At 48.5% G+C, this 25405-nt stretch overlaps 1 protein-coding gene and 1 long non-coding RNA gene across 4 annotated transcripts in view; both read left to right on the forward strand.

The window, feature by feature from the left end:
* Zbtb16 (zinc finger and BTB domain containing 16) overlaps positions 1-25405 on the forward strand; it is a 171138-nt gene that overhangs the window by 14843 nt on the left and 130890 nt on the right. The gene's annotated exons all lie outside the window — the stretch shown is intronic.
* LOC125349587 lies at positions 12497-19671 on the forward strand. The gene is made up of 3 exons (XR_007210537.1): positions 12497-13408; positions 15405-15413; positions 19651-19671. It is a non-coding gene; the product is annotated as an uncharacterized LOC125349587 (long non-coding RNA).

Consider the following 25405-nt stretch of genomic DNA (forward strand, 5'->3'; position numbering starts at 1 on the left):
GAGAGTGGTCAGGGGGTGGAGGCCTGGAATTTTGGAGAACAGGTTGTGGGTTGCTTTTCTGGGCATCCGCACCCCCAGGGAGGCAAATTCTCACCTCCTTTCAGGCTTTGTTTTTCTTCTCTTTCATCTCTGAACTTGGAAAAACTGTGTGTCTCAGACAAAAAAAAAGTAGCTCTCGTTACTTTAGAGCAGGTGGAAGCTGCTTCGAAGGCGTTCTGGGAGTAAGGATTGGAAAGTCAACGCAAAAGTGAAAATCGTGACAGTTGTCCCCCAAATGATGTGCTAAATTAAGGAACCGTTAACATTTGGGAGTCTTACCTCCCTGCGTCCCCCCCCCCGCCCCCGCCCCCTTGGCAGAAGATGGTACCTAAAAAACAATGTGGAACGGCTGCTAAATCGAGGGACTCTAAAAACACATTTCTTTCCTTGAAGTTTAGTGCAGGGGGGAAAAAAAAACCCAGACTGGACTTAGAAAGGATGAAGAACCCTAAGAGGGCTGTGTGCCTGGCTTCTTTCCTCCATCCGGCCTGACGGTTTTCTCCCTCCTGTTCCCCCCACCGTAAGCATCTACTACTTTCTGTGTCTCGACAACTACAAGAATGGGTTTTCTTTTTATTGTTTTGTTACTTGAGCTGAGTAGGTGTTACACATCCCTCAGCAGCCAGATTCAAGGGCTTGGGGGTGGGGGTGGAGTGGGGGACCCCAAAGGCCAACGCTTAGCATCCCCCTGTTGCAAAAGTGAAAAATATTTCTGTTTGCAGTTAATTTTAGTGGCCAGCAGATCATGTTAACTGGCTGTAATTGCTTCCAGATATGGCGGAGGGTTTTGTGTGTTGGGATGAAGGGTCTGGTAAGTGCTTACTTCCTGTGTAAATTAGCCGATTCTATTCAGTCTTTCATTCTGGCCAGCCCTGGATTCTGTCAAGCTCTGGTTTTCCCCTCCCCAGCCTGCGGCCCGGTGTGAGATGCAGCCGCTCTGTCCCTTGGAGGGTAATTCTTTTGTCACTTGGAGCCCCTGGCCTCTAGTGCTTGATGTGAGTTTGCCCTTAGAATAATGAGAAGGGTTTGCAGAGATGCCACCTGGACCCTGGGCTGCCTTCTCCCTCTGTCTCTATCAGGGACTCAGAGCCTCGCCTTGTAGCTCAGAACCCAGAACTCCTGGTTCCTACAGATCTTTCTTCCTGCTAACCTCTTACACATCCCACCTCCCCTTCTCCCTACCCATCTTCTCCCCTCCCATCTTTTCCAAACCCTTCTCTCCCCTATCTTCTTTCTTCCCTCCCTCCCTCTCCCTCTCTTCTTTTCTCCCTCTCCCCCTCCCCTCCCTTCTTTCTTTCATTCTTCTCTCCCTGCCTCTCCTCTCTCCTCCCCTTCCTCTCTCTCCTTGGCCTCCTCTCCTTTCCTTTCCTCTCCTCTCCTCTCTTCTCTCCCCTCTCCCCCCCCCAATCTCTCTCACCTTTTCAACCCTAACAAAGCACATTCCAGTGGATCTGGAGACTACAAAGCAAGAAGGCTGTTGGGAGGAGGTATATAGCATGTGGCTACAGAGAGGCCTTGGAATAGTCCCATATGAAGTTCTTTGCAAAGCAGACTGAACCTACAGACACACCTGCCCTGCCCTATCCTTCCAGAAAAGAAGAGGGGGTATCCCTACCTAGAGTGTCTCCTCCCAGGGGCTCCTGAGATGGAGTTGGGGAAAAGTGTTATGATTCATACTCTTTAAAAACCTGCTTTGGTCCAGCGTCCAGTCCTGCATTCTTCATGCTATTTGCATAAGAGGTTGCTGTTTATCTTCCTCCATCGGCCCCACTGATAACCCCTGTGGTCTGTTGAACAATCTATGAGGAGCGGATCACTTGATAAGTGCCAGCGTTTCCAATATGCAGAGATAAAGTGTTAGGGTCAGGGTGAGGGGTAGTGTGTTAGGCAGGAGGGAGTCCGGACTCTGCTTCAGATCAGGACGGATGATGGAGGAAAGCAGGTATTGGTGGCAAGTACGAGGGCTGCATTTACCACCCACGCGTCAGCTTCCTGCTCTCCCCCCGTGTTCCCCTTCACAGTGGACCCTCAGAGACTGTGCATCTCATGGCGTGGGTCTCCTGCCCACGTTCACACTGAAGGGGTAAAGAGACAGGTAACCACTGTGGCTTTTTGTTCCTATTTCCACCCACCCACCCCTCCCTTTTGCCCCTTCCAGACCTGCAAGTTGGCTGGTAAGTCATTGGTGCTTACAAAAGGCAATAGGAAATCTGAACTGGTTAAAGAATGAACTTTTTCCACCTGCGTTTTCTTCTGCAGAGTAGAAGCTAGGTGAAGAGAAAACTTCTGACCCCTATCACCTGGTCAATAGCTGCCGGGAGAATCAAACAAAAGAGTTTGGACTGGCTGCTAAAGCCAGGCACCCAACTGATAGCTTTGTTTTGATGTCCTTCTAATGTTTGCTGATCACCAAGAGCGGGCTGTTTAGAGCAGGGGGTTTCCACAAAGTCCAGGAGATGGAGATGATAGTGGAGGGGCTCCTGATTCCAGAAAGGCTTTCTGGGAGAATGTAGTTGTGTTTTCTAGGGACAACCTGGACTGGTTGGGAGAGTCTAGGCATGCTGGCTGAAAACCTAGGCTGTAGAACTTCCTAGCTGTGTGTCTTGGACAAGTTGCTGAGGTTTTCTGAGTTCCATTCTCTGAGGCACCTTGTCTGTGATTGTGAGGGTGCAAGAGACAGTGTAGATCCTGGGTAAGCTGGTATTGTACAGTCACATAGAGTTAGGCCCTTAGAAACGGCTATTTTGCCCCTCCTCCCTTGGAGATCTCCTCATCTGGTGACCCCCGTCTGCCTGTCATGTCTAAGGAGTCTTTGGGAATGAAGCTTTTCTGAGGTCTGAGCTGCGGTCTTGCATCTGTCTCTGGGAGGGCAGGTTTGACTTTGGGAAATCGCCAGGACCATTCAGTGACAAATCTGTGTGAGCATTCTGGGGTGACTGCCTGCCTGGGTCACAGGTACTGAGGTCAGTACCTTGTCACCTCCAGCCTAGGTGAGCCCCTTGCATAGGAAGAGGAGACAAGGCCAGGCCCTCGTAACTTCCGGATGCTGGCTCTGGAATCCCAGGGAGGAAGGGGAGGTGGCTGGAATCTGGAGAAGACTTTTCTTATTGCTGTAATGCTTTTGTATTTGGCAGTTTGGGTTCATGGGAATCACTCTATAAACAAACAAATGAACAAACACCGCCCCCCCCCCAACTTGGGCCATCAATAGTTGATGTTGCTTGAGGTCAGAAAGACTAGATTGAGTTTTAACTTGAATATCTCAAGGTGTGGTAGTGTGTGGGGGGGAGGGGCATGGTGGCCCAGGTTTGAATCTTTAGTCCAACACTTTGGAAAGGTCTGGAAGGAGCTTATGTGTTCCAGGCACCAAGCCAGCAAGTCTTTCAGTTCCCTTTCCTGACAGTATTACTTTCCCGGAGCACATAGACCATGGGGCAAGGAACGTTTGGCTTTTCCTCTTTATGGAACCGTCACCAGGCTGGCTGTGTGTCAGGGCTTGGCTCTGTCAAGTTCTAGCTGGGCAGAATCTGTGCTCAGCCTCTCCTCTTCCACTTCTCTCCTCTGTCTCTGTCTGTCTCTGTCTCCCTGTCTCTGTCTCTGTCTGTTTCTCTGTCTCTGTTTTCTTTCCTCCCCTTTTCTCTCCTTCCTTCCTTCCCTCCCTCCTTCCTTTCTTCCCTCCCTCCTTCCCTGCATTATTTATAGTAAACCGTATTAGAACAGAGTGTTAAAGAGGAAGGATGAGTCACCTCATTGAAGCCATTGATGACATAAATAAAAGCAAAACGCTTACTATGTGTTTTGCACAGTATTTAAGGCCAGGTCGTGCTAATTTGAACATTTCCTGAGTTGGATCTGTGAAAGTATACATCTGTGGGGAAGAATTCAGGTTTCAGTGAAGGGAGAGGCTGTGTATGACTGGGAAATCACTTGTGTCTGCTTTGTCCTTCTCATGTATACGACTCCATGTTCGCATGTTGTGCTTGCCAAGCTTGCTAATGGGAGGAGGCCCTGGCTCACGTACTAGCTAACGTTTGTCTGTGTTTTTGGAGCGTTGAAGAACACTCTTTCGGGGTGTCTGACTGGAGTGTCTCTTGTCTCCATCCCTCTTCTTGCCATTGGCTGAAGGAGGCATTTAAGAGCTTTCTACTGCTTTGCAGATGTGGGCTCTAAAGATGACCAAGAAACACAGAACTTTAGAGCTGGTAGGATGCTTCAAAATGTTCACCAAGGGAGGAATTCTTGAGCTATAGAGAGGTTTTGTGATTTACCCAAGGTCACACAGCAAACGAGACAAAACCAGGATTGGAACCCAGATCTCTAACTCCCGCTCTGTTGTTGAATTCCTCCGTCCCCATCCCACCTGCCTGCTTGTAACTGCCTAGGTCTGTTCCCTGATTCTGAGGAGACCAGACTAGAATCTGACTTGAGAACACTATCAAGTCTCTATCTTTAAGGGTGCTAGGTGTTTTTTGGCTTAGTGACTTGCCTTTTGGGGCTCTCACTAACCTCACTGCTGTCAGCCCTGAATAGATAAATGTATATTGGAGTTCTTTTGTTGTTGCTTATTTTTAACTATATAATTTTTCTTTGTCTTTACCTCTTTCTGGGGTCCTGGGGATTGAATCCAGTGCTTGCTAGGACAGTGCTTTGCCACTGAGCTGCATCCCAGCCCTGTATCGGGGTTCTCAAGATTTGAGGATGATGAACCTGGGTTAGAGGTTCCGAGATGCAAAGATGAACAGGTATCAAGATAGGTTATTGTCTTCAGTGACATTATAATTGGAAGAAGAGAATTAAAGTGTGTATGCTGATCACTGTGCAGAATAGAAGCAATGGAAGGATTGTGGTAGACAGGCATTTATACTTGGGATGAAGCAGCTTCCATCTACGGAGCTGTGTACTTTCAATTGTGGAGTTCAGCGATGAGCAGGACAGATGAGGCCTCTGACCTTCCTTCTTGGGCTTTCCTTGTGAGAGACAGACACACTCAGCTTAGCGATCCTACAAATAACTGGTGAGAACGACAGTGAGTAGAAAGGTGATGAGCTACGAAAGGATGTGAGTAGGATTTGAACAGGAGGACAGAAGTGTGGCGATCAAGGCCAGGGAGAGAGTGGGGGAAGAGCTGCTTTAGCAGACTGAGGCTGATCCATCCTGGGTCAGTTGTTGGAGGGTCCCCTGGAGCTGCCCAAAGTGCTGGGCTAGACGAGAAGGAATGAGAAAAGTGCAGAACAGCGGGCCTGGGAGTCAGCAGCCTGAGGTCACGTTTTCATGCTTGTACTTGAAGGGTGGTGTCAAGCACCCCATACTGCTGTTGTTCTCCCTTCCTGCAGTAGAAGATTCTAAGCGTTTCTAGGCTTCAGTGCCTGGAACAATGTAATGGCTTAATAAATACAGTTGTTGCTCAGTTTTAGGCTGTGTTTTTGGGGGGGGGAGCGGGGGAAGGGAGTAGCTGGTAGCCATTGGTGGCATTGGGAAACCATGCTAGTCCATTAAGTGTAAGACATACTTGCCCCGCCCCCCCCAGCTCCTTTCCTGCATCCGCAAGTCAGTCACAAAAACGTGTTTTGAGTATGAGCATCTGCCCCCGAGGAGGCATCTGTGTCTCCTGGCAGGGCTTGATGAAATGACAAGAAATGGACCCTCTGAGCGGATGGATGGGTAGGGGTGGGAAAGCGGCTCTGGGGAGTGGGGGCTTCAGCCAGTAGAGTCAGAGGAAGTGACACTGAGGAGCTGATCTGCGTGGCTGTTAGCTGTCTCTCTGACTGTTTTAATAGGCCGCGGGTCTGCACCCAGGCTAACCGTCCAGCCTGCCCTCCTGCCTCCCTGATAGCGGGCAGAGGCGGCTATCTCTGGCTGGCCAGTCTCAGCTGTGGTTATTGCTCTATGCAATGCCTGAAAACGGATGGTGGCCGGGGAGATAAGGGCCGGCGTTGTGTAATGAGGGGCACAGGCTGTTTGCCCGATGGCTCCTGGCCCCTGGGTAACTGCTAACCTCAACGGAGGGGCGGCCGGTTTGGCAGCACCCTTCCCGGCCCCTGGCTGGCTCTGCTGGTGTCTTTTTTTGTGGTTGGATAAAGGAAACTCATGTAGGCCGCCCACAGCGGGCCGGGCCGTGCTGGCCTACAGGGCTTGGGTTGTTTTGTTTTTCTCTTCTCTTTGTGTCTCTCCCCCCGCCTTTCTCTTAAAGAGAAGCTGAAAGGGAGACAAGAGAGACAGACTCACTTTGGCATCTACCGCCTTTACCTTAAAGCAAAAGAAAACAAACAGCTCCCAACTGGAGGTGGAAATGCAGCAGGTGGTGGAGAGCAGCCTCTGCCTTGCTAGGATCACTGAAGTCTGGCTCCAAGAGCCTGGCTTGAAAATAAGTCAGGCTACTTAAAAAAAAATACGGTGCCAATCCTGGGGATTGAACGGGGTGGGGTGGGGGGCTTGGCATTGTCTCTTTGATTTTTCACTTAAGGTTAGCACTAGATCCACAACACCACTTCTGGTTTTTTGGTGATTCTTTGGAGATAGGAGGCTCATGGATTTTAATACCCAGACTGACTTTCAGCTGTGATCTGCAGATCTCAGCTTCCAGAGTAGCTGGGATTATAGGTGTGAGCTACCAGCACCTAGCAAGCAAGTGTTGCTAATAGCCCAGGGCTGCATGCCGTGAGCCATGGTGGAGAAGGGCATCACACTTAGGCTTTTCTTCTTCCTTCCATCTTCTGTAGCTACCCTCCACTCTGAGGATGCATAGCTGGTCCACATTTCTCTGCCCCATAGAGGCCACAGCTAGAAGGGACTTTTGTGGACACCCTGTTTTGAAATGTCATCCTCTAGCCTGGGCATCCTCTAGCCTCTCCTCAGACTCCAGAACTAAGTCCTCATAGAAACTCTAGCCCAGGCCTGGTGAGCATTGGTAAGATGGCTCTGTGTCTTTTCACTGAGGGTATTGGTTGTCCTTAGACCACGATTAAATTTCTCATCATTTCCACAGCCCTCTCATTGAATTTCTGAGTTTGCAATTTTTTTTTGTTTTGTTTGTGTGCCGGTATTAGGGCTTAAACTCAAGACCTTGTGCTCTTGCTCAACTTTTTTCCCTGCATGGTGGTCAACCGCTTGAGCCATATCATCATTTCTAGCTTTTTGTTGTTGTTTTTATTTTTGCTGGTTAATTGAAGATAACAGAGTTGCTCAGATTTGTCTGCCTTGATCTTTAGATCTCAGCCTCCTGGGCAGCTGGGATTATAGACACTGAGCCCCTGGCACCTGGCTTCTGAGTTTATACATTTTTGTTAATCACTGTTTCTGATCACATGTGTCATAACCAGGTGGTGGGATTATAGACATGAGCCCCAGCACCCAGCTCCTGAATTTATACGTTTTTGTAAATCACCGTTTCTGATCACATTTGAGTGATGATGTTTAGTGTTATAAACAGGTGGCATTGAATAGTGGCAGCGAGTAGATTGTGGAAGAACCCTGGCTCTTACCTCCTCTGTTTAAGATTTTATACTTATATAGCATCTCAGTAGCTCCTTCTTATTAATTTCACCGCATACCCTCAGGCTATTTCCTCTGTTCAGAGCTGTCTGACTGTTCCCAGAGGCTGCTGTGATTTGGGTGTATGTGTGTACACACACACACACACACATGCACACACACACAGAAGGAGGAGCTCCAATCTATCTTTCACCACTGGCTTGCATAGCTGGGTCACTTCAGACTGGAAACCGCTCAGTGCCCATTGAAAGGGCCTGGCCCAGCGCTGGTGAGGGAAGGAAAGGGGGTGATTTAAAAGATTCGGAGCCAGAGACTTATATTGATTTTAGCTTATCTGACCCTTTAGCTAGAGGCATCTCTTCCCTCACAAGTGTCCAACTTGGCTGTAACTTAAAGCAACAGAGAAATGTATATCATCCCTCTCCTTGCATTAATTAGGGCTGAGAAATTCATTATTTAGAAGGAGAAGTGGTCCTGAGGATGGAGACTATTGAACCTATGTAGTGATCTGTGGTCCAGTGGGGTGGCAGGTGGGCTAGGGAATGGGGAGTGATGGGAGGTAGCAGAAACAGCAGTGCCAGGCTAGGTAAGTGAGGCAGGGAGGGAGTCCCGTACCCCACTCCCCCGTGGGTCATCTGTAACACCAAACCTGGCTGGCTGTGGCAGAGCCATAGTTAGCTGTTCTGCAAGGAGGTTACAAGGCCCTGGAGAGCCCAGAACAGTTCTTGGCAGGTATATAAGGCACCCAGTGTTTAAGTCACCTGCTGGTCAAGCCCATTGGGTGTAGTAAGTTGCTGTCTCCTGTGTTCTTGGGCTTGCTGCTCACCTTGGGGCCGTGGGCTTTCCGGTCCGGGCGCTGGGCAGCGTCAGTGATGGATGACTCTTGTCAGAACCCTGTCGTGAGGATGCTGTCCTGAGGCTGGTAGGTGGTGGTCCATTAGTGTTTAAGGACCCTTAGGAGTCTTTCATAAATTGTGTTTTTGATTATGACACCTCAGATAATAGTGTTTTTCTTTTTCAATAGTGAGCATCGAACCCAAGGCCTCAGGCTTGCTAGGCAGGCACTCTGCCACTTGAGCCCTCATCCCCCCTCCCCCCGCAGCTGCTTTTTGCCGGGCTAGGCTGGGAAGCAATCCTCCAGCTGGAAAACCCGGCACACACCACCACACCCAGCCAGAAAACGAGACTGAGTCTGGCAGACCTCCTTTTGCCCTGGGTAACCTCCATGGAATCACCATCCACGGACCTCTGCCTCCTAAGTAGCTGGGATTTATGGATTGATACACTGTGCCCCGCTTGACATTTTGCTTTTTCATAATGGAGGCTGTGGCTGTGTTTTCTCTCTTGACCTGGGACACATCCAAATTTCCGGGAAGGCAAAGCATCTTCAAAACTCTTTATCACACACGTCACCGTCTTTGCATTCTGTCTATCCTCTCGCGTGTAAAAACGTTTAATGGAGACGCGCGGGTGGGTCCCCACTCCAAAGTCCAAGTCCTTAGTGTGGGGAGGCTGCTGTAGGTGGTCCTTTCAGAAAACATTTACGGAGGTGGTTTGCAGAATGCCGGGGGAGGCAGGGCAGAGATTGAATAAACCCCGGTGAGAGCCCACAGTCAAGTAGAAATGGCAGCCATGTGTATATGCCTACGTATGCGTATCCTTTATATATCAGACCATATGCTCAACTTCCATAGAAGCGAGGCACAGAGGAGGGGAGCCATGGAGAGAGAGCAGATGATTCAGATGGAAGGTTCAAGAGGGCTTCCTTCCTGGAAGAGGTGGCATTTTGCCAGCGCATGGTGGATGGCTGGGCCTTGGACGGGAAGTAATGATGGGAGTTGTTTCTAGATCAGAGGTGGGAGGTGAGCTGTGGCCTTGTGTGGATGAGGAGCCGGCTGGCATGCTAGAATGGAGGGTGGGTGTGGGACAGGATGGGAGAACGGGTAGGGAAGGTGGCTCGGGCTGGAGTCCCGGAGTACTCTGAATGCCGGGCTAGCGCTCTGGGTATTTGCGAGGCTTGGTGGATTTGGTATTGGATAGCAGACCAGTGGGGTGGTAGGTGATCGATCACCTCGATCACTAAGGATGATCATCTACCTTCAGTGTGTGCGTGGCAACAGACCTGGGGTGGCATGCAGGCATCCTCGGCTGGGTGCTCACTGAACTTCTTCCTGTCCCCACTCCGTGACACGGGAATGGAGACAGGAGACCGGGCTGCACACTTGGTCTCTTTGCAAACATTACACAGCGGTGCAAAGTCAGCCCTGGGCCTCAGCAAGTTCCAGAGGAGCAAGATTGGAGATGAAAGGGCTTTTGTTTTTAAACCCTCCCCCCCCACATACCTGGCTTGTCCTTTCCTTTGCCCATCCGTGGCTCAGCCAGCCTTCAAGACCTTCTCGAGTCGGTCAGGCTCCTTCGGAGGCCTTGTCAGCCCAAGGGCGGGCTCCTCTTGTCTCCAGTGGCATTTGCAGCGTGGGGCACAGTGTGATTATGAGCTCGGTTGCCTTCTTATTAACCTGTTGGAGCTGGGTTTTGTCCCCCTCAGTGGAAACCCGTGTCCTGTGAGGACAGCCATTGTGTGTTTTGTCCTCTCTCCCTGTGCTCCCTGCCCAGACCTTGCTGAGCACACGGCAGACACAGCACGTGGCAGCCGATTGAGCATCTGAGCACGTTGTTGGCAGTGCCACGCTTTACCCCACCGCCACCCATGCAGTGGGCACTCACATTCGGGTTCTCACAGATGTATGTTCTACAAGTTCAGATGTCTAGCCTCAGTGGCTTCAAGAGCTCATGGATTATGGGGATTGAGCTCTTTCAGCGGTGGCTTGTGCCCTACCTCTCATTGTCACTGACTCCACCCCCCCTCCCCTTTTCTTTCCTGAAACTCTCTCCCTAGGGACCATGCCTGCTTAAAATGGAGCCCTAGGGATCTGCGATTGAATCATGCTGTCCTTTTATTTCCTCCTCCTCCTCCTCCTCCTCTTCTTACTGTTCCTCATTTTCTTACTGTTATTCCTCCTTTCCCTCCTCCTCCTCTTCTTCTTCTTCTTCCTCCTCCTTGTCTTGCTTCTCTTTTATTTTTGACAGCGTCCTGGGATTTGAACTTGGGGCCCTGAGCTTGTTACAAGCTAGGCAGGTTCTCTGCTGCTTGAACCACCTCCCCCTTCTAGCCCCTTTTGCTTTTAGTTCATTTTCAGATAGGGTCTCATGATCTTTGTTGGACTTGGACCATCCTACTGACTTATACCTCCCTTGTAGCTGGAATTACAGGTGTGAACTGCCATGCCTGGGTTGTTCTTTGAGGCCGAGTCCTCGAGGAAGTCTAGCGGTTCCAAGCAGTAACCACTTTGACCCCAAGAGTCTACTGTGTCATCTGCAAATTACTGGCTCAGGTGGAACATTGCTAATCTGAAAATCTGAAATCTGAAACCTTGAGTGCTGATGCAAGGCAGACTGTTCTGCCTAGGCTGCCTTTGAATGGAGATCTTCTGATCTCAGACTCATGAGCTGCTAGGATGATGGGCATGAGCTACCAGCACCAGACCATGCAAATATTTCAAAAGCTGAAAACAAAAACAAAAAACACAACCCTCCAAAACTGGCAGTATTTCAGGTGCCAAGCATTTCCACGAAGGGCGGCTGAGCCTGTGGTTTCTCCTCACCTCATGCAGGGAGGGCAGGGGGCTGGCATGTGGATCACCGCCCTTTCACTTCATGCAAGTGCCCCCTCGGGCCAGTCCCTGCGTTTCTCTTCTCTCCCCCTGCACTCCATTTCTTGGCAACCGCCTGATTTCCATGAGCAGCTCTGGATGGTGACTTCTGGATGTCTAATCTCTCTTTGGTTTTGTTTTGTTTTGTCTTTTCTGGTGCTCCACACATTCCTTTCCGGTTGCCTGCTGGGCACAGGAACATTGTGTGCCATGAGCGGCTTTAAAGCTTCCCTTCTAGAATCTTTTCTGTGTCTGCAGTTGTAAGCAGAGGCTCTGCCCTGTCCCCGACTCCAGCCTTTGGCGCCACCTGTGGTTCCTGTTTCTCCTTTGCCGTCCACACCTACCACTGGGCTCTCCAACCCGTCTCCTTACCCAGTACCATGATCTCCTAACCACCAGCCTCCCCGAAGTACCTCATGGTGGTTGCTCACCACATCCTCTCTAAGCACAGCGCTGCTCTAAAACCGGCACTGACTCCCTGTTATCTGTTGTAGAGGAGAAACCAGAGCTGCATGTTGGTGGCTTATGCCTGTTGTCCTAGCTTGTCAGGAGGCTGAGATCAGAAGAATCACAATTTGAGGACAGTCTGTGCATCCATGTGAGACCCTCTTTCTCAACCAGTAGCTGGGCATGGCAGTGTGTGCTATGATGATTGGATTGAGGCCAGCCTAGATGGGATCGTTCACGAGACTCCATCTCAGTAGAAAGAAGCTGGGTGTGGTGGCATGCACCTGTCCTCCCAGCTATAATAGGAAGTCAGATGGCGAGTACTAAGACAGGAAGTGAGAGCCTGTCTCAGTGCAAAACAGGATCGGAGGCATGGTTTAAAGGATGCAATTGCTAGAAATCTTGAGTCCCTGAGTTGAAACCTCAATAAGAACAGAATAGAAGTGGGCAAGGGAGGGGAAAAGAGGGGAGAGGATTAGCTTGGTGGGTGGTCAAAGACATGCAGAATCCTAGATCCCAGCTATACTTCCACTCCCCCTTTTTCTGGGTATACCTTAGGGTGTTCGTTCCTCATGGCCGCCATCTTTCCACATCTCTGCCACCACCTAGCAGTGCATCATCTACCCTGCACAACTCAGTGTAGATGGCAGATTCATGGCTATGGACGAAAACTCCCTCCCCCCTCCCCTCCCCTCCCCTCCCCTCCCCTCCCCTCCCCTCCCCTCCCCTCCCCTCCCCTCCCCTCCCCTCCCCTCCCCTCCCCTCTCCTCCCCTCCCCTCCCTTCCCCTCTTTTTCCCCCTCTTGTCCCTCTCCTGCACCTAACCTGACATGGTTCCTGTTTATACTTCAGTTTCACTGTCCTCTGTGTGTGGCTGTGACTGAGAATGGACTTGGTTCCCCAGCCCACTCTCCGTCTCCTGTTTTTGTCCTTAGCTGGACAAAGAGAATGAAACCAAATGGCCTCCCCTCCTCCACCCCTCAGCCATTCCCGCAGGACATGTTCTGGGGTGATTTCTCCAGTGACAATTCCAGCAAGTGTCCAGATGCTTGCAAGTCATTGGGGTTAACTAGGTGGAGCATCCCTCCTTGTAAACACCTCTAAACCAGCCTCGAGGCCTCATGGTTGTGCTAGCTCTTGGTGCCCTGTGGGGTTGAGTCGAGGGACCTGGGCTGGGTGGGCTGGAGCTCTGGTACAGTTGGGCAAAGGAGGTGGGGAAGGAGCATCAGGTCAGTGCCACCTTTCCCACCCAGCAAGTCGGGGACCCAGCACTGTGGTGAATGTGAACTGTGCGTGTGCACTCGGGCCTTTCAGGGGGACTGGCTGCAAAGGTGGGTGCTGAAGGGGATGTGGCTGGGTTTTGTGTCATGAGCAGTCAGGCTTGGGAGAGGAGAAACTGGAAGCCTGGGACTGCCCAGGCTGCCTTGTGCATGGCGTGTTTAGACAGCTTCCGGCTGCTTCTTAAAAGATAACTTCAGGGTCTGGCTTGGGGTGGGGTGCGCCATCTTGAGCTTCTGCTTTTGTCACAGCAGTGGATTCCTTCCTGCTCATGCTGCTCCTGATGGACCCAGTTCTCATACAGGCCATGGTTGGAGACAAAGAGCAGAGGACACCTTGTCGTCCCCCCCTCCACTCTTGTTACTCAAAAGAGCATTCTCACCAACAGCTCTGTCTTTGTCCCTTGTTTCCTCTCCACCCTGGGTGATCTTGCTGAGCCTGTGTGTACATCTTAGAAACAAGCAAGGGTGTGTGAGGGTGTGTGTGTGGTGATAGCCCATCCCTGATTAAGTCACGTGACACCTGAAGTTGGCATGCACAGGGCTCTTTCCTTTGCAACTAACCGTGGTCCCTTTGTGATCCAGAGGGGTCCAAGTAAGATGCCCACTTTCCAGCCTCCCCCCTGATTTTCCCTGGGGTTTACAGACTTTGATGTACTTTCTGTGCTAGAAAAAAGAGAAAACTTCCAGAACATTAGGATGATTTAAGTTTGAGATTGTGAAGTACCCGTGTGTATGTGTGTGTGTGTGTGTGTACAAAGGTGCGTGTGCACATCCATGTGCCACTACACCCATCCTTGGTGAACTCTGACAAGCCTGTCTATGCTGTTTTCATTGACCTGCTCCAACTTCAAATAGCCTCAACTTCTGGGTCCACATGGGGGAATTGAGGCCCAGCTGGTTTTGCTTGTGCCCTTTAATTGTATCTTTGTAGCCCTGTTTTCAGAACCAGAAATCCTGACCACTGTTAGGCAGTGGCCCAGAACAGTTGATCACAAGCCTCTGGACAGTCCATAGCTATTAAGAACGTTCTGGGCAGCTGGTGTTGTCTGGAGGCGAATGGCTTCTGGCTGGGAGGTGTTGCCTCCTCTATACAAGGGCCAGGCTTCCTTTCAGCCTCGTGTTCTCCAGTTCCCCTCTCTTCTCCACTCCACTTCCTGCCACAGCTGTTCCCCAGGGGACAATCCCTTCTTTTGTCCTTGCTCAACTCCCAGAGAGAGGGTGAATAAGCAGGGAGATGAAGTGAAAACAGAGAACACCTTCAAGACAAGCAGATGGTCTGAGTAAGGATGGTGGAGCATGAGTCTGAAAGGTAGCATTCAATGTGGGCTGGGCAGGCTGGGTACAGTAGCACAGGCCTATCATCCCCAACAATGCTGGGAAGCACAAATAGGAGGATCAGAGTCTAGTCTATCAGGAGCGTAAAACAAAACTTGGCCTTGAAAAGTAACCAACAGGAAAAGAGGCTAGAGATGTGGCTTAACTGGTTAATGGCCTGCTTAGCAAGTGTGTAGCCTTGAGTTCAAACCTCTATCACACACACACACACACACACCCCAAACACTCAATGTAAATTGGGCAGGACTCTCGAGTGTGTCCTGGCCCTTGGGTCCACGTCTAGTTCCAGCAGCTGGAGCCTGTGGAAAAAAAAACCAAGAGATGCACTGAAGGAAGTCTTCCCTCGTGGCCAGCACCATTTATCTGCTGCCTTGTTTCTCAGTGGGATGAATCTCCAAGAAAGAAGTCCCAAACCTGCTTTGTGCCACTTAACCCATGTCTGTTTTCTAGATGGTTTGTAGACAAGACATTGCACACGGGCTGGGGTCGTAACTCAGTGGTAGAGCAGTTTGAGATCACCATGCCGTGGCTATTTGGGTGCCCCTCCTCTCAGCTTGTAGGGTAGGGGTCAGTGGGCGTGCAGGCAGTAGATAAGAAGAGGGCAGCTTTCCGAGATGCTGCTCAGGAAGTTTCTGTGTGGGCTCAGGCACGGGGGTTGCTGGTACTCTGCCCAGTGCTTTTGTATGAATTAGGGAAAAAAAAGGTGGCTCTTGTTGTGAGAGGATGTGGTTCTTAACTAGGTCCCGTGCCCTGGTGAGCTGCTTGCCCTCCAGGCAAACACAGGAGACCCCAGCGATCACCCCCCAACCCCTGGCTCTGGGACTTCAGAGGTTGGTGTGGTCTTGAAATACAAGCCATGTGGGTCAGGCGTTTTGAGCTCTGAGTTCATTGAATTCCCAAAGGCCAAGGGCCCGCTGGGTTCTGTGTCACTGGTCCTGCAGTAGCTCGTGCTCCCTGTGGGCTCAGCACCATCTCCAGGATGCATAGCACCAGGCCACAGGCCACCCCGGCTCTCTGCATGCTGGGAGATCCCCACAGCTGCCTGGGACATCAGATGAGATTTATGGCATCTCCCATCACCAAGAAGGTAATAGCACAACGAGGTAGGACTGGTGAAGAACAAAGACACTACTGCATCCTGTAGCCACGGCAGGCTGTAGGGTTGGCTTGGAAGAATACAGAGTCTTAGGTAATCAATTCCTCATCCTTGGAGCAGGAAAGGAGAGACAGAAGAGTAGTTTACTGGTGAGAAGATCTGGTTCACTCTACCCTTTTTGTAGTTTTGCTCATCAAGGCTGGGAACTCAGGAAGTACTACTCTACTATTTGAACCACACACCTTGAGCCCCAGGATATTTTTGGTTTTGCTCAAGCTTTCCTTGGACCAAAGAACCTCCTGTCTCCACCTGCTGTTTCACAAGGCTGACTGACACTGGTCACCACACCCAGCTTGTTTGTTGAGATGAGGGTCTCAGGAACTTTTTTCCCAGGCTAGTCTGAAACGTCCAGTTCTTCTGATATTTAGGTCCAGAGTAGCTGGGATTATAGGTGTGAACCATCTATTACACCACGCCTAAGGCTGGATTTAGGTCTAGGGTGGGTAGTGGTAGAGAGAACAAGCTCTGGGTCTGTACAAACCTGGGGTCTGTCTCTATGCCACAGCATACTTGACAAGACTGAGGTGCCGTGGGAAGTAGGCCAGGCCTGAGAATCATTTCCATTTAACTAATTATTATTCTTACTCCAATAGATTTGAAATCTATTTAACTTTTCAGGGTCCCGTAGCCTTTTAAATGTTTCAAGTGTACTTTCTGAGATAGGTTACCTTTTCTTTCCCTGTAGGCTATAATTAGTGTCCTTTACACAAAATTGGCTTAGAATTGGATTTAGAGGAGATAAGAATCAAATTACCAGTATTTATCTTGTAAATTCCAAAAGATCTACTTAAGACACTGTATTAAAATTTCAAAAAAGGAGGGGTGGGGGAAGACCCTGGGAAGAAAAGTTTATTCTATGAAACAGCAAATTCCTGGCCCTTGGAAACAATCCCACCGACATTTTAATATTGTATCTGCAGACAAATTGCCTTTTCTGTTGTCTTTAGCTTTTATCTCCAATTGAGCTTCTGAAATATGTCGCTAGGCTTTGGGCCGTGGGGCGCTGGTGTGTTCCGGGCTTTCATTAGACTTGGGAGGGTTTGGCTTATCTATTCTTTCTGACTTGTGGTAAGACATTGCCCTCTAAGATGTACCTATCTTGAGGAGATAGGCCTGCTTTGTATCACGGCGTTTTTAAGTCTGGCTGTTGGGAGATGGAGGCAAGAGCTCTACGGTCTCTGCTGCATGCCCGGATGACTGAACGTGTCACCGTGCTTGTTTGTGCATGCTGCTGAGTACAGTAAGTCCCTAGCAGGTTTAAATGAGGTCGTGTCGGGCAGCACGCCCATGTTTTTAATAGTGTTGTCTCAGAAACATGCCAGGCAGTGAGAACTGTATTAAGATCATTCTTTAAACAGCTCAGCTTCATTCCCTGTACCCTATGAATCTTTCGTTAAGTAGCCTTTCTGGGGTTGAACTCAGGACCATCACTTCCATCTAGTTCAGAAGGGCGGGGCTTCCACAGGAATGATGGCACTTCGTGGACACTGTGTGTGTGTGTGTGTGTGTGTGTGTGTCTGTGTCTGTGTCTATGTGCATGCACCATTATTGGGGGCTTGAACTCAGTGCCTCCCATTCTTGTGTGGCATATTTGTTCTAGGTTAAGTGCTCTACCACTTGAGACACAGCTCCACTTCTGGCTTTTTGCTGCCTAATTGGAGATAGGAGAATCACGAACTTTCCTGCCTGTGCTCCCTTTGAACCATGATCCTCAAACCTCAGTCTCCTAAGTATCTAGGATTGGAGGCATGAGCCACTAACACCTGGCGAGTTTGTGCTTGAACGAAACCCTCTACCTGCTCTTCTTCTTTGTTGTTTGCTTTTCATTTAAATGAAAAAGCCCTAAAGAAAGCCAAAGTGGAAACATCTATGCCCAAGTAAACTGGAATCTGAAGATGATGGAGACCTGAACTCCGGAAATGGAAGCTGCTTCGACCCCCATGGGACCAGCAGCTTGGCCCCTTGCGGCTGAAGCCTGGGGCTTACCTTATGTAGGGTACAGGGCGCGTAGGCACACTGGCACCCACCACAGAAAGTTTCGCTTTGGCATTTCTAGGTTTATTTTAAACTTACAACCTTTAACGCCAGACAGAGCATCTTTTCCACTTAATATAACTATATACATTGATTGCTTTTAATTAGTGTTGGATCTTTCTTGGGTGTTTCGCAGCTTGGGATATATAAAAAGTCTGACTTAAATTAAAACAACAAAAAAAAATTAAGCAAACTCCTACCATTCTCCTGGATTTTGCAGGAACCAGCTTTCTGTAGACTCTGAAACCTTAACCTCCTTGTCTTCTTTATTTGTTTTATATGCCAGTAGTGGGGTTTGAACTCAGAGCCTGGGCGCTGTCTCTGAGTTTTTTTTTTTTTTTTTTTTATGTTTTTGCTCCAGGCTAGACCTTTACCACTACCATTTGAGACACAGCTCTACTTCTAGCTTTTTGCCAGTTAATTGGAGACCTGAGACTCACCAATTTGTCTGCCCTGACTGGCTTTAAGCCTTGATCCTCAGATCTTAGTCTCCTGAGTAGCTGGGATAACTGAGCCATTAGCGCTTCCAAGGTCGTCTATTTTTATCTGGGCCCTGGTGGGCAGAGAATCAAGGGGAAGAGTTCAGTTTAACACACATAATACATAGAGGTAATTTCCTTGGGCTGTCTTGGCAGAAATTAAGCACCTGTACTTAAATAAAGGTGGAAGTGAGCCCTAATCTCATAGGCATCGGTAAGAATGGCCAGTACTGCCAGAGCTGCAGGTTTTTGATTTGGAGAAAAGAGGGTAGACGGTCCTCTTCTTTCAATAGCTTGCTAATGCTGGGGGCCAGTGGTTCACACCCATAATCCTAGATACTCAGGAGACTGAGACTGAGGGTCACAATTCAAAGCCAGCCATGCAGGGAAGTCTGTGAGACAGTTTCTAATTAACCACCCAAAAACCCAAAGTGGAGCTGTGACTCAAGTGGTAGAGCCCCACCAGCTTTGAACGAAAAGGCTCAGGGAGAATGCCCTCGCCTTGCTGAGTTCAAGCCCCAGGAGTGATACAAATTAATACTACTACTACTAGTAATTTTAATGATCATTTGTGGTTTCCAAGTCAGAATTCCTCCTCTGTGTTTCCTTGCCAGCATCTGTGGCCCTGGCGAATTCTACAGTAAATATTTCAGACATCCTGAGCCCCGCTCTCTTCTCCCTGCAGTAAATTACATATTAAAGTAGCCTGGTAACTGAGCGCTGGTTGCTGTGAGATAAGGCCAGGAAATCAATATGTTTGCCATGTGGCTGCTTGTTTATGACACCTGCCTCTAGAACAGTTGAGCAATGTTCTGTTTGTTAAGGCTGCATTTCAGAAGCGTGTATCCTCCGAAAACAACTGCGATCTTAGAAGGGCGGGAGAGGTGCTACAGAGATATTGATTTTAGTTTTCTCAGTAGGGGATTGTGCTTCAAAACAGTGGTCTCACAGCCAGTGAGGGTTTTCCCCCATGAGGAGGGGAGGTGAATGATCTGATGTTCTGTCCTCTTTGTGTGTGTGTGTGTGTGTGTGTGTGTGTGTGTGTGTGTGTGTAAGAGAGCTATTTGCTAATGGCACAATGCAGTCAGTTGATAGAAAAAGTGTAGTTTGTAATAAAGCACAGGTGGTATTAAGGTTTATCTCATCTCCTGGTACCTGGTTTACACTAGCTTGTTTTGCTATTTTTTTCTTTTTCTGACCTCCTGATCTATCTTTTCATTCTTTTTTTTTTTTTTAAACACAACATCAAGAAAACATATATACCACCTTGGGCTGCTGGTGGCTCATGCCTGCTGAGAAGGCTGAGTTCTCTGGGTTGGGGTTTGAAGCCAGCCCTGGGCAGAAAAGTCCACAAGATTCGTTATCTTCAATTAACCAGCAAAAGGCTAGAAGTAGAACTGTGGCTCAGGTGGTAGAGCACCAGCCTTGAGCAAAAAAGCCAAAGCCAAGTATACGTATGAGGCCCTATGTTCAAGTCCCAGTTCTGGCACAAGTAGGGAGGAGGGGAAGGAGGAGAGGAGAGAGGGAAGAAAGGAAGTGAGAGAGAGAAACGTAGTATGGTAACTTGTCTCTAGTGAGTCTTGTTGAACCAGTGGATGTTAAAGAGTCCAGTGACCCAGGCTACTGGTGGTCCAATGGTTCTTAAAGCAGTGTGGCATCAGCCCAGATGAATGAAATGAGGTGTGTGTGTGTGTGTGTGTGTGTGTGTGTGTGTGTGTGTGTATGAGAGAGACAGAGAGAGAGAGAGAGAGGAGAGGAGGCCATCCCCTTTGGAAAGAGGAGGGAGAGATAGCATAGGTCCTCCCTACTTGACTTTCTGGTTTGAGAAAGAACAGCAACGCTACACTTTCCTCTCTCATCTGAGTGATTCAGTAGAAAAAAATGTATTTCTAAACACATTGTTTCAGAGCCAAAGGATGCCAAGGTATAAAACAAGTATTGTATTGGTGTGGTTGGGAGTGCCGGTGGCCCTGCTGCGGTTCCCACACCTTGGTAAGAAGCTCAGGGTTTTCTCTACCCTGGTGTATAGCCCAGTGCTTCCAGTGCACTTACACATACAACACACTCCGTCCCACGATTGGGGACCTGGTCTCTTAAGGACACTAATGTGCTCCGAATTCTCATGTTTGCGTTTGCGTTTTTAAATTCAGATTGGCAGGTTCTCTTTAATCAATAGTGGCAAAATGTCTCTTTTCTATTTTCCACGTGATGTTTAGTGGCTTATCCAATCATCTCTCTGTTTGTGCTCAGCCTAAGGTAACACTTAAAAGTGGATGGCAGCAGCTTAGGGTAGGAGGGCTTGGGGAGCTGGGTCTGTAGAGCTCGGGCTCCTGGAGCTCAAGGAAAAAACAACAACCCAACTCTTCTTTTCTTACTACTGTCTATTTTGCCCCCCCTCCAATTTATCATTTGACTATAGTAGGAATTATAATTGATCTATTTTGAGAAGGTTGATATATATTTACTGTCTTACTTAAGTTTTGTAGTTCTTGCCTATTTGGAAGACAAACCAAGATTGATTTGAACAAGAGAATTGTTCGCCTCGGGAGAACGTAGTCACAGACCAGTGTGGGGTTTTGGGGGTGAGGGGGAGGTCAGTGAGTTGGCTTCTTTCTTCTTTAGGGTACTCAGGCTCTGCTGGGAAAAGTTAAACACCAATAAGGACGCTCAGAGTTCTTTTGGTGTTTGGGGGTAAGTTTTAATTGTGAAGTCCTGAGAAGGGAGGTGATATGTAACTTTGGGTACACCTACTTTATGAAATTTTGGCTCTTTGGTCGGACTGGGATATTTATAAAATCTAAGCAGGTCCAGACGATGACTGTCAGTCTCCCCATTTGTGACCACAATCAGGCAATCAGGGATCAAGTGCTTTTAGATTAAGATTTGGTGCTAACTTGGGGACTTCCAGGCAGACTCCTAGTAGGGTGAGTGTTGACCTTGTAGTCCTTCTCAATGACGACTTACTGTGTGGGCCAGCACTTGGGTAGGGAGGTTGCACACAGCTAGAAATGTTAGGAGCTGGATTTCCATGTTTTATGTTTATGGATTGGATAGTCATCCCCTGTCCAGGGACCCCCATTATCCAGCAATGGAGTGGCATTTTGGGGGGGAGCGTGGAGGTATGTTTTTCTAGGATGGATTGCTCTCTCTGTTTAACCTGATTTATTTGAAGGGTTTGCTAGAAAACCTGACGGATGGAACAGAACCACACGGTTTGATATATAAAAAGGACAGGCATGATACGACTTCATTTATAAGGATACTATGAAGATCAAATGGAAAACAAAATAAACACACATCTGTTTTTTTTTATTATCATGCCAAATATACATTAGTTTCTCAAAACCTTTCTTGTCTTTAGAGTTGAAGATCTGATTTGCTTTCATTGTGTTGTTCTTGTTGCACAAATGGGGATCAATTCATTTATTTGTTGCTTACCTTTGTATATATGATGGTAATGAGAAAGAAAATGGTGATATGTCAGATGGCGAAGAGCCTTCTGTTTTCTACCGCCAGGACCTCTTCGATTCGAGGAGGTGCTCTGGGTGAGGGTTGGCTGTGAACTTTATAAGTGATGGTTAAGTGATGGTTGCTACATCCTCATTCCTAGATCTCTGAGATGGCTGTAGCTGCTCTGCCCTGCAGGCATTTGTGCTCACTTGCTTTTCCTTTCAAAGAAAAAAAAATAGTCCTTAAGAAATGCTTTGAGAAGGCCTTGGTACTATGACGCGGGGGACTTGTTTCCAGACAGCTTGTGTGTGAGTTGAAATCTCACTGCGACTTGGGGCCACTAACGTGCTCCGGACTTTTTATGCATGGACTGTCCTCTGGATCCAGGCTGAATTTCTCACTCCGGGGTTTTCCGGAGAGAGCTTTGTCATTTGCCATCACTCTTCTCATCCATCACAGAGGCGCAGGAGGTGCGGACCACAGAGTGGTTTTGTTAGAGGGGAAAAAGATGGATTCAGTTGTACATGTTTTTTTCTTCCAGGTGCGCCTCTCGCTCTGACTTCCAGGAAGTGAGCCTGCTGCGAAATGCCTGGTTCAGGGCTTCTGGAATCCTTTTGCTGGGTGTAGCAAGAGGATGCATTTTCCTGAGAGCCTGGAGTTGGCCCTATAATCCCGAGGTGTGGTTTAGAAGGAGAGAAACAGTCATTTAATTATTTATTGAGTGCTTGGAGAATTTTATAGGCAGGAGAGCTTAAAGGCAATTCCATGGGGGGGGGGTGGGAGGGGAGACCAATCTTGGAGCATCTTTCATGGCAGTCTCCTTGGAACCGAAGCCTTTGATGTTTGCCAGTCTTGCTGTGTGTTGAGAAGGGGCCATGGAGTCAACCACCACCGCTCCTTCCTTTGTGTGCCCATATTATCTGCTCCAATCAAATCGTGGGTCCCCTTCCAAACCCTGTATCTTTCTCTGCTCAGCTTCTGGAAGCATTAAGGGACAAGTCTATCTGTGCTACTGAGACCAGAGGTCTTTCAAACAGCATGTTACTGCACCAAGAATTATTCCTGCTTTGAACTACAACCCTGGGATCACCGAGGGTCATGGAGAGCCTTGAGGTCATGTGTGTTGTGGGGAGCAGGGATAAGAATGGACTGTATGAGGAGGGACCCAAAATAGACAGTGACTGCATTCTAAATCCAGCCAGAGACCAGAACAGAATTTTAACCAGAACTGCTGCTTACCTCAACGTTCTGCTCAAATGCCCTTTCCCCCCTTCCTTCTCCCTTCTCCCCTTCTACCCCTCCCTTTCCTCTCTCCTCTCCCTTCTCTTCCCCTCCCCCCTTCTCCTCCCCTCTCTTGAGTCTGGGCGCTGGCCCTTAGCTTTTTTAAAAAGCTCAAGGCTGGTTCTCCACCCCTTGAGCCCTCAGCTCCAGAGTTTTAGTGGTTAATTGGAGATAAGAGTCTCAAGGGCTTTCCTGCTCCGGCTAGCTTGGAACTTTCATCCTTACATCCTGTATAGCTAGGATTACAGGCATGAGCCATCAGCTCCCACATACCTTTCCTTTTTCTATTATTTAAAAAAAATCCCTTCTTTTTTTGTGTATACCTTCTAGGTATACACTAGGACTAACGAAGTTTAGGTTGAGTTTTCTTCCCATTGGGTTGAAGAGTGTTAGCCTGCATATGTGTGTGCGCCTTTCAAAGAGTGGGCACTATCGCAGGGGTGAGGGTGAGGGATTAACCCTTTGTGCCCCCACCCCAGTCCCTTGTCCCCCACCCCTCCCCATCAGCATCTAGCTCTCTGCACACAGGATGTTTTCTCTAGTCCTTATCAGATGGTCTAGGAGATGTGGGGTGGAGATAGAGGTAACGTTTAACTCATCCTGAATTCCTTTCATGAGTTGAGGCCCAAGGTGTACTAAAACCACAGATCTGAGAGGAGGGTTGGTGATGGGGTGGGGAGCCTGCCTTGGTTCCCCTCCCTGGCTTTGGTATGTGGGTTTAGAGCCCCCGGGAATCAAAGAGAAATGTAACAAGCTATTCTTTTGGGTATTGGTGCTTGTGTGTACACACGTGTGTGTGTGTGTGTGCACGTATACAGTTGAATCCACTGGCTTGCCCACACCAGTGTCTGTCTTTCTTTTTTTCTTCTCATTTTCCTTCCTCTCAGGCCAGCATTTTGACCAGGATGTCCCAATTTGAGCTCATTTGCCAAGGGAGAACAAGGAAGGAAAGAATAACCAAATTCGGCATCTGTTGCATACACGTGAGACATCTTCTTTTTTTTTTTTTTTTTTTTTTTGTATTTTTTTTTTTTTTTTTATTATCAATTGAACATAAATTTTTTTTTTTTACAAGGTGCTGTGCAAAGAGGGTGCAGTTACATAGTAGGGCATTGTGTACATTTCTTGTGATATCTTACAACCTGTTTTCCCATCCCTTGTCTAGGTCAGGTAGACCCATATGCAGTATACAATGTATCAAGCACATATACAGTGTTCACAGACTTGGTCTCTACTGTCTCTCCATCTCCCTTTGTTAACAGTCATATATCAGGGAGATCATGCCCCTTTGTTTTCTGTGTTCTAGGCTTGGTGAGACATCTTCTAAAACGATGCATTTGGATTGTGTAGAAGCTTAGCGTTTCAGTTCCATCCCAGGCTGAACAGGCGTAGGAATTTGGGAACTAACCACGTTCTGTTTCTTAAGTCTCATAATAGTTTGTATTTGGAAGGCAGAAAGGACAGAAGCAGAGGCGGGACTGTTTTAGCATAGTTTTGTAAAAAGATACCGTGTGTGTGTGTGTGTGTGTGTGTGTGTGTGTGTGTGTGTGTGTGTGTGCGCGCCTGTGCCTGTAGGCATTGCCTGCTAGTCCGGGAAGGACAGAATTAGCTGCTGAAAGATGTCAGCCTTTACTTCTAGCACCTGTGATTTGAGCATTTCTTACTTGTTCTGGACCAGACCATGTCGACTTTGTGTGTGTGTTCACGTGTTGTGTGTGCACATGTGTGTGCATGCATGTGCCCGTACTGGGTTTGATTTTATGGTTGGGTATTATCCTTTAGCTTTTTTACTCAAGACTGACACTCTACTACTTGAGCCACAGCTCTACTTCCTGGCTTTAGGTGGTTCATTGGAGATTAGAGCCTCAGCAACTTTCCTCCCCCAGCTGGCTGGCTTCAAGCCTTGATCCTTAGATTTCAGCCTCCTGAGAATAGCATGCATGAGCTGCTGGTGTGTGCAACTGCTTTGCTTTTTTCTTCTCCCAGTGAACTTTTTACCACAGTAGGATGGAAAAGAAAGCCCCATAATAGGTAGCATTCGACATGGGACCTAGCTAGGAGGCTGAGTTCTCTGAGGTGGTTTAAGTGGAGGGAAGACCGGATTTGCACCAATTTGATGTCGTTGGTTGTGTGTTCTCCAAAATATCTGTGGGATGATGGTTGGATTCAGTCAGGGAGCCAAAGGGTTAGGAGGTTCAGTAGAGCTGCAAGGCCTGGAAGTAAGTCACCATGCAACTCTTGGCCCTCTGAGTCTGCGCACCGGAGGAGGAGGGATCTTCATGTGTCTACTAGGAAAAAAAAAAAAGTTTTCCTTGGCTTGATCTTCACTAATTCATGCTTTACTTATTGCTGACACCATAGAGAAAAGCACGGCTCTTGTTGTTTAGACATTTCTTTGGGGGGCACTAGAGTAATCTCAGCCACTCTGAGTAATAAGATAAAGTCCACTTGAGCCTAAGGAGAAGGAGTTCTCCATGACAGGTTCCCCTGAGATGAGGATGGGCTACCAGTATGTACTTCATGAAGCTATGCCTCATTCTTTTCTTTCTTTTTTATGTTGTTTGTGCCCCACCCCAGTCCCTTGTCCCCCACCCCTCCCCATCAGCATCTAGCCCTCTACACACACGATGTTTTCTCTAGTACTCAAGGCCTCATGCTCTCTCATGCTTTTTTCCTTTTTTTGCTCAAGGTTGGTGCCTCCCAT

The sequence above is a fragment of the Perognathus longimembris genome, chromosome 3 (assembly GCF_023159225.1).
Source record: "Perognathus longimembris pacificus isolate PPM17 chromosome 3, ASM2315922v1, whole genome shotgun sequence".
In the NCBI taxonomy this organism is placed as follows: Eukaryota; Metazoa; Chordata; class Mammalia; order Rodentia; family Heteromyidae; genus Perognathus; species Perognathus longimembris.